The sequence below is a fragment of the Notamacropus eugenii genome, chromosome 6 (assembly GCF_028372415.1).
Source record: "Notamacropus eugenii isolate mMacEug1 chromosome 6, mMacEug1.pri_v2, whole genome shotgun sequence".
In the NCBI taxonomy this organism is placed as follows: domain Eukaryota; kingdom Metazoa; phylum Chordata; class Mammalia; order Diprotodontia; family Macropodidae; genus Notamacropus; species Notamacropus eugenii.
Window position 1 is genome coordinate 362,484,597 of NC_092877.1, and position 14,950 is coordinate 362,499,546.

A 14,950-nucleotide genomic window follows, 5' to 3' on the forward strand; every position below is an offset into this window, starting at 1 on the left:
TTTTATCTTCATAACAACTCTGGAAGATAGGTCCTATTATCCTCATTTCCAAGATGAGGAAATTGAGTCAAAGTGATTTGCCAAGATTCACAAAATAAGCCTCTGAAGTAGGGTTTGAACTCAGGTGCTCTTAACTATATTTCCAGGATTCTATCCAACATAACTTTCTCTGCCTCTATGTCAGGTTTACTTTCATATGATAAATATCTAAAGATCTATAAGCAGTAATTGTGTCTAAATTAAGTAGTCTCCCTCTTGATAGAATCTGTTTGATTCCTTCAAATGTTTTGTGTAGGAACTAGTTACCAGTGTTGTCACTATGTGGGCTCTCTTCTGGATCTGCACCAGGTGGAGATATCCTACCTAAAATGCATTGCTTAGAACTCAGCTCAACATTTCAGATAGAAATTACTAGAGAAATACATCAGTCCTACTAGCTCTTCTCTTCTTCTGGAAACTACAGAGCAAGGAACTTCCATATCAGACTTTGCAATAAAAAAGAAAAGAAAAGCTACCATCCTTTTAAAAAATAAAAATAATAAAATTAATTTCTTCAAAACCTGACAGGTGAAATATGGCATCTTTAACTTAACTCAGGGAGTAAGAGTAGTTCAACTTATTTTAAATTTATAAATGGAGAGAAGACATTCTAATTATTTAAATTTTGAACTGAAAAATAAATATAAATTTTGTTTTCTGAAAATCAATGGCTCATACCCTCAAGTAATCTTTATAATAATCAAATTTAATCTTTATAATTATCAAAATTATAACTTTGAGCATAAGATAATATTGAGTGATATGTAAATACAGTTAGTTGGATTTTATCACAGTGGTAAATAATATATTAGAATATCATGATGGTTCAACAGAGCACCGGTCCAGCGATAATTTTATTCAACCTGGAAACAAGGTGGAATGATATTTTGAAAGGCTTTCAATGATAGAAGATGTACATTTGATCCTTAGGGAAGAAAAAAAATAACTGAACTTTCTAAAGAAACAGGAAAAAATACTTTTTTCTTCTTTCAATTAATTAGCATTTGTTTTCTTCCCATACCTCTCCAATTTTAAATTAAAAAAGAAAGACTTCTTCTAACAAGCATGTAAAGGCAATCACAATAAATTTTCAAATTTGTCCAAAAATATATGCCACATTTATCATCTTGTAGCATGGTTCAGTACCACTTTGGAAATCAGAGTTAGTCATTGAATTCCGACAGAATTCTTCAGTCCACCCAAAATGGAACTGGGATTAATCAGGGTAGTGATATAGATAGATCTGAGGTTGAGAAGGAACAAATAATCTAATCATTTCAATTGAGCTAGAGAGAGGGAGAATATATTTACATATCCAAATTAATTTATGCAGAATTTTCCAGATTCAGGCTTCCTCTGAAGTCAGGTTAAAAATAAAATTATAGTTCTTTGTAGTTTACAAGCAATCTTACCAAGTTTTTAGAAATAACATAAGTGGGAGAGAGCACAGCCAAGATGATGTAGAGAAGGCAGAGAATCATTGCAGTTCTCCCCACAAACCCTCTAAAGATCTTTAAATAATGTCCTAAAACAATCATGGAGTGGCAGAACCCACAAAAGATGGAATGAAATAATTTTTCAATCCAAGACACCTTAAAAGGTTGTCAGAAAAAGTCTGTTGCACCTGGGTGAGAGCAGAACACAGTTCAGGTCATGGGGCATCAGCACAGCCCCAGACACAGGAAACCAGGAACAGACCTTGAGAGCCACTGAATCACCAGAGGCAGCACAGCTTTGTCCATAGATGATAAGGAGGTCAAACACCTGATCAGAGGGAGATTACAGTAGTCTTTTTGTGGACACTGGGGTTAGGACTCTATTGCTTTGTCTATACTCAGATGTGGATGGCAGTCCTAGGCAGGCAGTCCCAGAGGTACTAATGTTAGCACATCAGAGATTGTGTTTGTAGTGGAGCAAGGACCCTCATCAAGTTCCAGGGTAGGAAAGAGTACTTGTGGTCTCTTGTAGACCAGAGCACAGGACAGGAGAATAGCAACATACTTCTCCTTAGTTCATAGCACCTTGGAAAAACTGAAAACTTACAGGTACATAGAAGTATCTCAGAAAACAGCTGCACAAAAATAATTTGAAGTTTGGGAGAGTGTGCCCTCCACCCTAGAAGTCCCACTTTAGCAAAGAGTTATAATGTAAGAAATAGATTAGGAAAATGAGTAAACAACAGAAAAATAGTCTGAGCATACAAAGTTATTTTGGTGACAAGGAAGATGAAAACATAAACTCAGGAGAAGATAGCAAAGTCAAAGTCTGTATATTCTAAAGCTCCAAGAAAAAATATATGAATTGATCTCAGGCCATGAAAGAGCATAGAAAAGGCTCTTAAAAATCAAATGAGAGAAATAGAAGATGAATTGGGAAGCAAAATGAGAGTGATATACAAAACCATTTTTTTAAAAAGTGGGACAGCTTGGTAAAAGAGGCACAAAAAATATTGAAGAAAATAACACCTTAATAAACACACTAGGCCAAATCGTAAAAGAGATGCAAAAATGCACTGAGGAAAAAAATGCTTTGAAAAGCAGAAATTGCCAAATGAAAAAAGAGGCACAAAAATTCACTGAAGAAAAGAACTCATTAAAAAAGAGAATGGGTCAAATGGAAATGGAAGCACAAAACCTACCTGAAGAAAATAATTCTTTAAAAATCAGAATTGTGCAAGTGGGAGATAATGACTCTGTGAGACATCAAGAAACAAACAAACAAAAAAACAAACCAAAAAGATGAAAAAAAATAGAAAACTGTGAAATATCTTATTAGAAATTGGACTGACCCTGAAAACAGATTCAAGAGAGATAATCAAAAAAATATTGGACTATCTAAAAGCTTTGATCAAAAAAAAAAAGCCTAGATATCATCTTCAAGAAATTATCAAGGAAAACTTTCCTGATGTTGCAGAACCAGATGGTAAAATATAAATTGAAAGAATCCACCAATCACCTCCTGAAAGAGATCCCAAAGTGAAAACTCCCAGGAGTATTATAACCAAATGTCAGAGCTCCCGGTTTAAGGAGAACATACTACAAGCAGCAAGAAAGAAACAGTTCAGATACTATGGAGCAACAGTAAGAATAATACCAGATTTAGCAGCTGCTACATAAAAAGATTGGGGGAGCTTGGGATATGGCATTCTGGAAGGTAAAGAAACTAGGATTACAATCAAGAATCACCCACCCAGCAAAACTGAGTATAATCCTTCAAGGGGAAAAAAATCACTATTCAATGAAATAAAGGACTTTCAAGTATCTCTAATTAAAAGAATGTAGCTGAATAGAAATTTTGACTTCCAAATACAAAACTCAAGAGAATCATAAAAGGCTAAATAGGAAAGGGAAAACATAAGGGACCTAATAAGGTTAAATTGTTTATGTTTCTATAAGAGAATATGATACTTGTAACTCATAAGAGTTTTTCTCATTAATAGGGCAGTTAGAAGTAGTACAAAGAGTGGGCACAGGTGTGAGTAGAATATGATGGGATGCTATCTTTAAAAATAGAATTAGAGAGTGGGAAAGAGGAATGCACTGGGAGAGAATGAAAGGAAGAGGGAGAATGGTGGTAAATTTTTTCTCATAAAAGAGGAAAGAAAGAACTATTACAGCAATGGGAAGATGGGGGAAGTGGTGAGGAAAACTTGAACATCACTCTCATCTGAACTGGCTCAGAGAGGAAATGACATACACACACAATGGGTAATATATCTTACCCTACAGGAAAATAAGAGAGGAAGATGATAAGAGAAAAGAGGAGCTCATAGAAAGGAGGGTAGATTATGGGAGCTAATATTCAGAAACAAAATACTTTTGAAGGGATACACGGTGAAAGGAGAGAGAATACAATAAACAGGGGGAAACAGGAAATCATAATCATAATGATGAAAAGAATTGAAGCAAGTTTCTCTGATAAAGGCTTCATGTCTCAAGTTCATAAAGCAATGAGTCAAATTTATAAAAAGTAAGAGCCATTCCCCAACTGAAAAATGATAAAAAAAAATATGAACAATTTTTAGAGAAAAATAATTATTAAAGCTATTTATAGCCATATGAAAAAAATGTTCCAAATCATTATTGATTGGAGAAATGCAAATTAAAACAATACTGAGGTATTTCCTCCCACTTACCAGATTGGCTATTAGGACAGAAAAGGAGAAAGATAAAACTGTTGAAGGAAGTGAGGGAAAATTGAGGCACTAATGTACCATTGTTAGCATTATGAACTGATTCAATAATTATGTAGATCAATTTGGAACTATCGCTAAATATTTATAGGAGCTCTTTTCTGGTGGCAAAGAATTGAGAACAGAGGGGATGTCAATCAGTTGGAGAATGACTGAACAATGTGTGATATATGATTGTGATGTAATACTACTGTGATATAACAAATGGTGAGGTAGATGCTCTCAAGAAAAAAAAAACAAAACTGGACTTACATGAAAAGAACCAGGAGAATGTTGTACATTGTACATGTGTACACGTACATGTGACTCACATAGTAACAGCAATATTGTAAGATGATCAGCTGTGAATGAATTAGCTATTCTAAGCAATGCAATGATCTAACACAAGCTTAAAGGACTTATCATGAAAACTGCTATCCATCCCTAGAGAAAGAACTGATGGAATCTGTATACAAATTGAAATATACTTAGTTTTTAAATTTTTCTTTTGGTCTATATTTTCTACTACAACATGACAAATATGGAAACATATTTTGAAATATTATATATGTTTAACTTATGAAAAATTGTTTTCATCCTCAATGAAGGAAGTGTGGAGAGAGGAAGAGAATTTGAAACTTTAAAAATTGTTAAAAATTGCCTTTACCTCTATTTAGAGAAAAAAATATTAAATTAAAACAAAAAAGAAATGACATCAGTGAAAGGGATTTCAATGGATGCCCAATAGAAATCTCAGAATTGATAGGTCCAAATTGTGCTCATTATCTTTCTCACAAACCCACTCTTCTTTAAGCCTTCTCTGTTTTTAACTCTTTTGTCTCATGTACTTTTGATTTATCATTTCTCAAAATGAAGCTCTGAAAAATCAAGCTTTGATAAAGCTACTTGACAATCCCATTTAAACCCAAATCACTCTTACTGATTGGTTGGGACACCCAAGTCTCACTCGTGGTTTGGGTTTTGATGGCTAAGAATAAGCATGAATAGCAATTGTTTCTGTTCTCATCAGAAACCCTGAAGATCTTTCCCTCTCAGACTGATTCTTCTGAAAAGGCAACCGAAGCCTTTAGTCTTACCTAGCCTTTAATCACTGAATGGGTGTTGCTTCAGACAAATTAAAACCTGGGAAAGACCTTAGTTTAAAAAGCTCGAGGTCTCCCATTGCATTTAGGGACATCTCCAGTCTTCCTGATCTATGTCTTGCCACTAGATTCGGCATCACTGGAGGAGAAAGTGACTCACGACTTTGCACAGTCCTGCCTCCTTTAAATCTAATTCACATGCGAGTCAAGGCTTCACCCTATTGATTTCATTGGTTTTGAGAATGGACTATGGATAACAGTAATAAGCAGCAATAGCCAAAGGTACCACAATCTACCCTATTTTGCCAGGCTCTCAACTTCTTTTCTCAACTACTCACACATGCTTTTTCCTGTGCCCAATCTATTGCCAAGTCTTGTCATTTCCCCCCTAAAAGTCTTCAGTCAACCTGCTAGACCAACTAAATAAAGAAGAAATTGGAGAGACTCAGATTCCCTTATTTATTCTGTCAAAGTTATGTCTGCAGCAATTGCCCTAAGCCCTTTTTCCTGCTGGTGGGGGACAAGTAGCTGCCAGTTCCCTCTATGTTTCCCTTATTCCCAACATGAATAAGTACCAATCGCTGAACCTTGATCTGCTTACCACCTCTGAGTCCCTCTTTATTTCTCTCCCCTCCAATGCCAGCTCCTACTTGACCTAGACAAAAATCTTATAAATGTTCATGGTATTTTATGAGTTTTGGGTCACTTAATTCTACTCAGGTCCCCAAGTAGACTTCTTTCTGTCATCCTCGAGTATCTTTCTTGTTGTATTTCCCCTCCATAAAATTGACTTTCTTGACTTTTCTATGCTGACTCTGCCTATCTTATTATATTTGCTTCCATATACCACATTTTGATTTCCCCAAACATCACGTCAGACTGCTTTGAATTTATTTTCTTCTACATGTCCCTTTCTCTCTATTCACACATCTGTCACTCTAGTGAAGGCCCTTGTAAAAGCAAACACCCAGACATACACAGGAGGGCCTGCTATCACAAGTTCTTAGATCTGTTTTTCTAAAATGAATGGCAACTTTTGAGGGGTCAACAATCATTTTAATCAAGCACATGTGTCATTCACTTAATTCAAGGGAAAAACTCAGCACCCTGAACTTCACAGAAAATACAGAGAAATCAAAATCAACAGACAGGCCTCCAACTATCTGACATATATCACAAATCGACAGATAACTGTCTGATGGTACCAGAGAGGGAAGCACCAATATCTGGGTTTTCAAAGCTAGGAGGCTCCTTAGCAGCAGCCCAGAGTCTCCTATGGCCTAACACACACTTCCAATCAGTAAGCCCCCAAGTAAAACCTCACCCTCAGTATTTATACATTTTTTAGAGTCAGAGGGCATCACAACCCTTGAGAACCAATGCTTAATTAGAATCTTAACAAAAGATATGGACCTTCCTACTAATCTTCCCTAATCAAACTCCCCTTGATAGGTAGGCCCATAGTGGATGGGGAAGATCTTTAATCACAACAAAATAATTAACAATACAAATACATATACTGTTTCTAGTTAAGAAAACTCTTTTTTTTTCAATACTTTACTCCTAGTAAAGATTCTTAATTGATAAATGCAAGATTCAATCAGAGGCACTTGATTACACTAAAACAAAAAAACAGCAAAAGATCCAATTTTCCTAGCCATCATAGCCCTAAACAATAAGATTCTATAACATCCTAAATGTTTTACTTTCTTGTTCTCTTCCCATTCCAATCCAATCTCTGCCAGCATAATTTTTCTAAAAAATCTAAAATATCTAAAATATGACAATTTCACCATCTAATTCAATAAATTTACCCTTTCTGTCACGTAAGGGTCTTGCTAACCTGACCCCTCCATAGCTTTATTACTCCCTTTCATGCACTTTACACACTATTTACATTGGCATCCATTCTGCTCTTTGCATGTGATTATCCATCTTCTATCTCTCTACCCTTTGCACTTGTTAATGCGTTTACCTCTAAGGTTACCTTATCTCACCTGTTTATGTATCTTGTATTGGTCTGAAAAGTTTAATATATACATTTCATTAGAATATAAGCTCCTTCAGGGCAGAAATGGATTTCCTTTATATCTCAAGCACATAGTAAGCCTTCCACAGATGCTTGTTGATTGATTACTTATGTTTGCTGCATTTTTCCCATCCTCCCATTACCAAACTAAACTTTGTTGATGAGTTTTCTACTTTTAAAAACAAGTACAAACTTTTCTCATGCCAATTTTTTGCCTTTGTTGTCTTCAGCAAGTCATTTAACACCTCTCATTAGTTTCCTTATCTATAAAATGAAGTCATTCAATTACCTGACCTCCAAAATCCTTCCTAGTTATAAATCTCTAAGAGTATGGATTACATATATGTACAGGGGATATCTATCATCTGTGTCTGTCTGTGTAGAGAATGACACACACACACACACAGAGCTAGAAACATTTTTGAAAACAAAGAAATTTTAGCCTGAGTAGTTACATTAATATGTGATAGTGGGTATGGAATATACACTTCATGATGGGAACCTCAGAAAACTACAGAGCATTTTAGTGCTTGCCAAATCTGATCTGAGAAGCTGAATTATCTTATGAAAGTGTGTATCAATGAGTCCATCAAGAAAACCATTCTTATTTTTTTAATTGACTTAAAAGCACCTAAAAGATTTTTGTTGTATTTCTGTTTGAGGATTAAAAGAAAGTAATAATCCACCGAGACAGAATGAAGGATCAAACAGTAGGTGAGCAAAAATACCAGAGCTCAAGACCCCATGGTTTTTAAAGGCTCTTTTCCTTTGAAAGATTATGTAAGTATTTCATAATCCCTTACCACTTAGAAGGAGGTAGGTGATTTTAGGAGACTCGGGCATGCTCTGCTTATGAATTGACAAATAAATTAGAGAACTTTGCACGTAGAAAGAAGCTTACATGCCATATTGTCTAACTTCTTCATTTTACAGATGCCCAAGATCTCCCAGACATTTACTGGCTAAACAAGGAATAGAAAGAGAGAGTTATTGGGTTCCTTCTGCCATATTACCCTCATGAAGGACAGTTTAAGAGGTATAACTCCCAAGTGTTCCTTCCACATGGTATAATACATAAAATGATTTCAGCCTTTAAATAAAAAAGGTTAGAAATACATTTCTTGAGGGCTTACTTAAATCTTACTGTCTTCTGATCTAATTCTGTATTCTTTTGTTTATTGAGTCACAATGAAAATTTCAATTCAAAGTATGTTGTTTAAAATACTTAACATTACCAACCAAAGTGGCAAAAAGGATACTTTAAGCCTCACATTCAGAGTCATCTTGGTTGCTATGTTGTTGTTTTTTCTTTCTTTTTTTCTGTTCTTTCTCCCTTTCTTCTTTCCTCTCTCCTACCCTCCCTCCATCCTTCTTTCCTGTTTTTCCTTCCTTCCTTTCTTCTTTCCTTCCTTCCTTCCTTCTTTCTATCTTTTACTCTTTCTACAGAGTTGTTTGTATATTTTCTTCCACTATAATATGAATCCCTTGAGAGAATGGACTCCTCTCCCTCCTTTTTTGTATCCTTAGCATGGGGCCTGACACACAGTAGGCACTTAAATTGCTGACTGATTTTCTATTCTCCTTGAGTTCATCCTCATCATCCTCCTCTTCATTATCATCCTTCTCCTTTTTCTTCTTTCTCCTCCTCTTCTCTTTGTTTCTGCTTCTCTCATTATCTCTCTCTGTCTTTGTATATCTCTCTTTGTCTCTCTGCATCTCTGTCTCTGTATCTCTCCATCTTTCTCTCTCTCCCTCTCTTCTTTTCTACATCAAGGAGACAATGATTATTTCCAAGGGTTTGGAAATATCAAAAATCACTGATTTTTCTGGGGATCACCTTCACACACAGATATGGAAATGAATCTGTGTATATGTGTATATATCTCTATCTATCTACCTATCTATCTATATCTATTTATCAGCAATGACACTGGGTATAGTTCTGTCCATATGGCATCAAGAAAAAGCTGAAAAGCTGGATCACATCTCAGGGAAGACTATTATAAATAATTTTATTTGTGAGATTTCTTATGCAAAAAAGCTCATGAACAGAAGACTTTAATTCAGTAGCTTGAGTCCTTTCTTTTTAAACTAAATGTCTTGATACAACTAAGGAGAGTTGGCTACTTGGATGGAAATTTTTGTAGAACAGTGATTTTCAAAGTAGATTGTGTAGAATCCAGGTGTTGTATAAGATGATGTATTGTAATGAGAGAAGAAAATATCAGCACCTTTATATTTAATCTAAAATAAAATAATCATGATTAATATTTATTATGCAGATGAATACTAGCATCATTAAGCAGTCTATATGTTATGGTCATATGTCATATTCAAGTTATCCTCCCAAAAGTGTTGGACTGCCACAAGGCAGGGAGGTTGATAGTGAAATCTTCGATGGTTTTAAATATGTTTCCATATATCAATTTACATATGACTGGTTAAATGGATTCAATTATAATCCTCATTCAATGGCTCTATAGTTTTATAATTGCTAGCATTTATATAGCACTTTAAGGTTTCCTAAGTGCTTGGAAAATATTGATTCATTTTATACTAACAGCCACCTTGGGAGAAAGCTCTGTTGTGGTCTCCATTTTTGGAGATGAAGTAAACCGAGGAAAACAGAGGGACTTGCCTCTGGTCAAAGAACTAGTTAGTATCCGAGAGTAGACTTGAAATTTCACATGCTCATATTACCAGGTTTGTCTCCTATGTGTCTTTGTCATATTAGCTGTTTCAGTGTCTGAAAACCTAACATTTATCCAATTTCACTAATGAAAACTTCATACTTACTTTTCTAAATGGTTCATAATAGCTGAGATTATGGAATGATTTCTCTACATCTCCCTTGTTAGCCCACCTTAAGGAAATTGAGGAATGCTTAAATATTATAGTTTCATCTTCTTCAACCAGTTATTGTGTTCATAGATCCCAAAATATAGACAGGGAAGAGAAGGCAACAGAAAACACTTTTTTTCATCACTAACTACTCTTTTGGAACACTCTCTTCCCCTCCCCATAAAAAGAAGCATCTCTAAAAAACAGAAAAATGGCTTTATTTTTTTTGGTTCGAAAAGGAACACTGGAAATATCAGCTTTAGAGGACCTGCCATGCCACCATCTTATCTGGATGCAAGTTTGAAATACCACAGCCATACAACTCACTGACTCCCAGATCCAGTCTTGCTGATTTTGAGAATTCCCTTTGAAAGATATCTTTGACACATAAATCATTTGTATGTATATTTTCCCCTTTTCATTCTCCAGGGGAAACATTGGTTTGCTGCATTATTACTCATTTAGAGAGACACTTTCAAGTGAAAATGGGAACTAAAATGGGTAAAAGAAGTTTGGTTTTAAAAATCCTTTAATTAACACCAAGAGCCCTTATTCTAATTTCTAGGGTGAGTTTCTAGTTTACACACTAACTCTGGATTCCTTTCCTTAATATGACCATTGTCCTATAGATGGAATACATTCATAGGGAAAGGGGTGAGGAATATACATTTATTAAATACATACTGTGTTTCAGGAATTGTGCTGTATCTTTTTTTTTCATTCTTAAAATAGCCATGGGAAATAGTTACTATTTGTATCTCCATTTTTAATTTTGGGAAATTGAGTCACATAGTGGTTAGGTAACTTATCATACAGTTAGTATGATCAATTTTGAACCTAAGTCTTCAAGACTCTGTTCCCAATTTCTTTTCACTGTGACCCTTGGCTGTTTCATAGGTATGTTTTTTGTCACAGTCCACCATTCCACCCCCATGCCTAGCATATACCAGTTGAGAATGAACAATAATAGGGTTGAAGATCAGATTTTATTTATTATACTTAATCTGAACTGTGATATACAACTACAATAACTTGTTGTGCTGGTGATTGTTGTGATTTACTTAATTTCAGTCATGTCCAACTCTTTGTGACCCTATTTGGGGTTTTCTTGGTAAAGAGATTGGAATGGTTTGTCATTTCCTTCTCCAACTTATTTTACAGAGGAGGAACTGAGGCAAAAACCAGTTAAGTAACTTGCCTAGAATGAAATAGCTAGTGAATGTCTGAGGCTGGATTTGAACTCAGGCTTTGAGTTCAGCCCCTGTGCTCTATCTGCTGCTTCTCCTAGCTGCTCTCCCCTAAGCTTACCTTAATTTCCTATCAACTGCTCTGCTTGGTTTTGAGTTGATAAACATCACATCTCTCCCTGAATAAACTCGTCATCTGAAATCTCTTCATCTCAAACAATGAGTGAGCTTACAAGCTCAATATGACCTTAGAATTGACAGCTGCCTCTGCCCTCTAACTAAAGGGTTAGAGAGCTAAGCCATGAACTCTTCTCAAGACTCTTTTTTTCAAGAAGGTTCAGACACCCCCATCACCATCACTTTTCAGCTTCCTTTTGTCTACTGTGTTCTCCCATTGGATCACAAGCTCCTGGAGGGCAGAGACTTTCTTTTGTCTTATCTGTATCTCTAGTGCTTAGCACAGTGTCACATAATTTATGCTTAATAAATGTTCTGGTACCTGGGTGGTGAAGTGAATAGATCACTGGCCCTGGAGTCAGGAAATTGTTGTTGTGTTCAATTGTGTCCCACTCTTCCTGACCCTATTTGGAGTGCTTTTAGCAAAGATTCTGGAGTGTTTTGTCATTTCCTTATCTACCTCATTTTATAGATGAGAAAGCTGAGGCAAGCAGGGTTAAGTGACTTGCCCAGGGTCACATAGCCAGAAAACGTCTGAGACCAGATTTGAATTCAGATCAATCTTTCTGACTCCAGGCCTGCTATTCTATCCATTGTACCAGTTATCTGTCTAGCTGGAAGGAGGAAGACCTGAATTCAGCTAAGTGGTGTGATGGAGAGAATATGGACCTGGAGTCAGATGACCTGAATTCAAATTTGGCCCCAGCCGCTGGACAAGTCACTTAATTCCTTTTGCTTCACTTTATTCTTTTGTAGAATGACCTGGTAAAGTAAATGGCTGGACACTCCAATAATGTGGCCAAGAAAATGCCAAATGAGGTCATAAAGAGTGAGATAGGATTGGAAAAGGATTAAACAACTAAAAGGATGATCCCAGATACCTTAAGAAATGGATCTGGAGGGCCATTAATCTTTAGAAGCTAGCTATGGGAGGCATGTTTGGGAGCTCATCTTTGACCATCCTTCAGTCTCCCCCAAAACCTCACACTATCCATGGAAAGTAAGGGGCAGAAAACATTCCACAACTATAATAATTCTCCCATACCCTATGTTTTAGTTTAAGGCAAATTTCTTCCATTGAATTCTTAAAGGAGCCTGGTCATTTTCTGGGAAAAAAAATAATTATATCTCTAGAGTTTCGTTAATAGTCATTTCAATGTTTAGAGGGTTTAAAAGAGGTCACTCTGGGAATACAACCCCTTTGCCTTTATTAGGGGGCAGAAGAAAGGGAAAAAAAGACTAGATATCTCTACTGCAACAATCATGACTTTTAGAATGCCCACCTAGTAGGAGGGCAAAATAGTCATCACACTTTATTTTAAAGGACCATTTATCAACTATCTCCCCATCATCAGTGTCAATTTCCATACAGTTGCCATCATGCTCATACTTGGCTCCACTATGTGGCAATTTACCTAGTCCATCTGTACATAGGATCCAAAAATTCTAAATTTTTCTATTATATATCCTATTTTCTCTGTGTTCTGCAAGTTATTGAAGTTTGAATATTCATGTAATTCAACATAAAGTGTTAATGACCATTACTGTCCTAATGCATCAATCATCACCAAGAATATCATTCACTTAAAGAGAAAAACTGCATACATTAAACAAATAAATGTTTAATGGTGGAAATTTTAAGTATGATGCCAGAAAGAGTAAATTTTTAACAGTGAGGGAGGAGGGCTAATATCCCTCAAAATCATATTATAATTAAAAAAGAGAAGAAAATGAATAATATGTAATTGTAATGAATGACTTTGCCCAAAGAGAAGAGCGAATGTATGTCCTCTCCATCTTGGAAAAAGGAGGGGACCCATTTTGAGGTAACATTGCCTATATTGTCACATTCATTTGGTGTGGTATTTTTGCTTAACTACGTTTTTTAATTGTAACAAAAAATATTTTGGGGGTCAAGGAGGAATACATTCAGAATGAAAGGTTATATAAAACCAATCTATATCAATAACTTAAATTAAACAAAAATATTCTGCGTAGACTAATAGCTATTTAATCTGATCCAATCTAGCTGTGTTCTGTGATGGAAAGCTACAAAAGACATTGATGGATGCAGATCAAAACCTTCCTTTGACAGATGAACAAAATGAACTGCAGAAAGGTTAAAATACCTAGCTCAACATAATGTAGGTGGTAATGAGCAAGGTCTGGATGTGCACCAAAGTACTTTCATGCCATGTCCAGCATTCTTTCCACTCTGCCAAATTGTTACTGATTATTTTTAATACAATTGTAAGAGCTATGAGGATTTTTCTTTTCTACTCTTGAATATGGATGCATTATTAGACAGATGACTAATCTAAAAAGTTCATGACATGGGCCATTCAGTTTAGGATTTTGCTGAACTTTCATTGACTTATTCATTTCATTTCCAGGAACAGAGTGAGGATAAATGAAGAAAACAGAAAGCCATTACCTCATCTCTGGGAGCACCATCACTGCCAAAGCAAGACTTCTATTTCAATTGTCAGTGCGTGGTTTTTTTTTTTTCTCTTATAATGTGTTTTTTAAACTGTCAGGGCCCCACAAAGCACTTTTTGAAATCCTCCCACTAATGGAGGAGAGATGGCCCAGATTGTCATAACCTCAGACTCTGAGGACTTGCTTTGCTCCTAATGCATTTTTTACCATCACTTGCCAGCAAAAATCCCCACAATGTAAGTTTCTGTGAAAAAATTGAGATGGATTATGAGTTCTCTGACATTAGAAGTCATTGTAGAAGAATTTGCAATTTTTATCTTCAGTCATAAGTTGTGCTTGGTATCAGGAGATCCATTTGCTTATTCAGAAATCTGTTTGCAGGTGTCATTGACCATCCATAAGAAACTTTTTAAAAAATTTATTTAAGTTTTCAACATTCATTTCCACAAAATTTTGAGCTCCAAATGTTCTTCACATCTCTCCTCTCACCCTACCCTAAAGTGCCGAGCATTCTAATTACCCCTACCACCAATCTTCCCTCCCTTCTAGCATCCTTCCCTTCCTTTATCCCCATCTTCTCTTTTGTCTAGTAGGATAAGATAAATTTCTATACCCCATTACCTGTATTTCTTGTTTCTCAGTTGTATGCAAGAATAATACTCAACCCATAAGAAACTTTTGAAAAATATCACTTCAGAATTTTTTTCCTGATTAAAAAAAAATCCTAAAAAAACCTTATTTTAAAAATCATGGAGAGAAAATAGCCATAGACTTGAAGTCCAAAGAACTTGATTTGAGTTGCAGCCATGATACCTACATGTCTTGTAATTGCAGGAAAGCTAATTTGATCCTTCATGACGTTAGTTTCCTAGTCAGGAAAATGGTGACAATAATTCATGTGGAAAGGAATTTTACTTCAAATCCACAAGAATATGTGAGATTTGTTAATCTAACTCAAAGGATT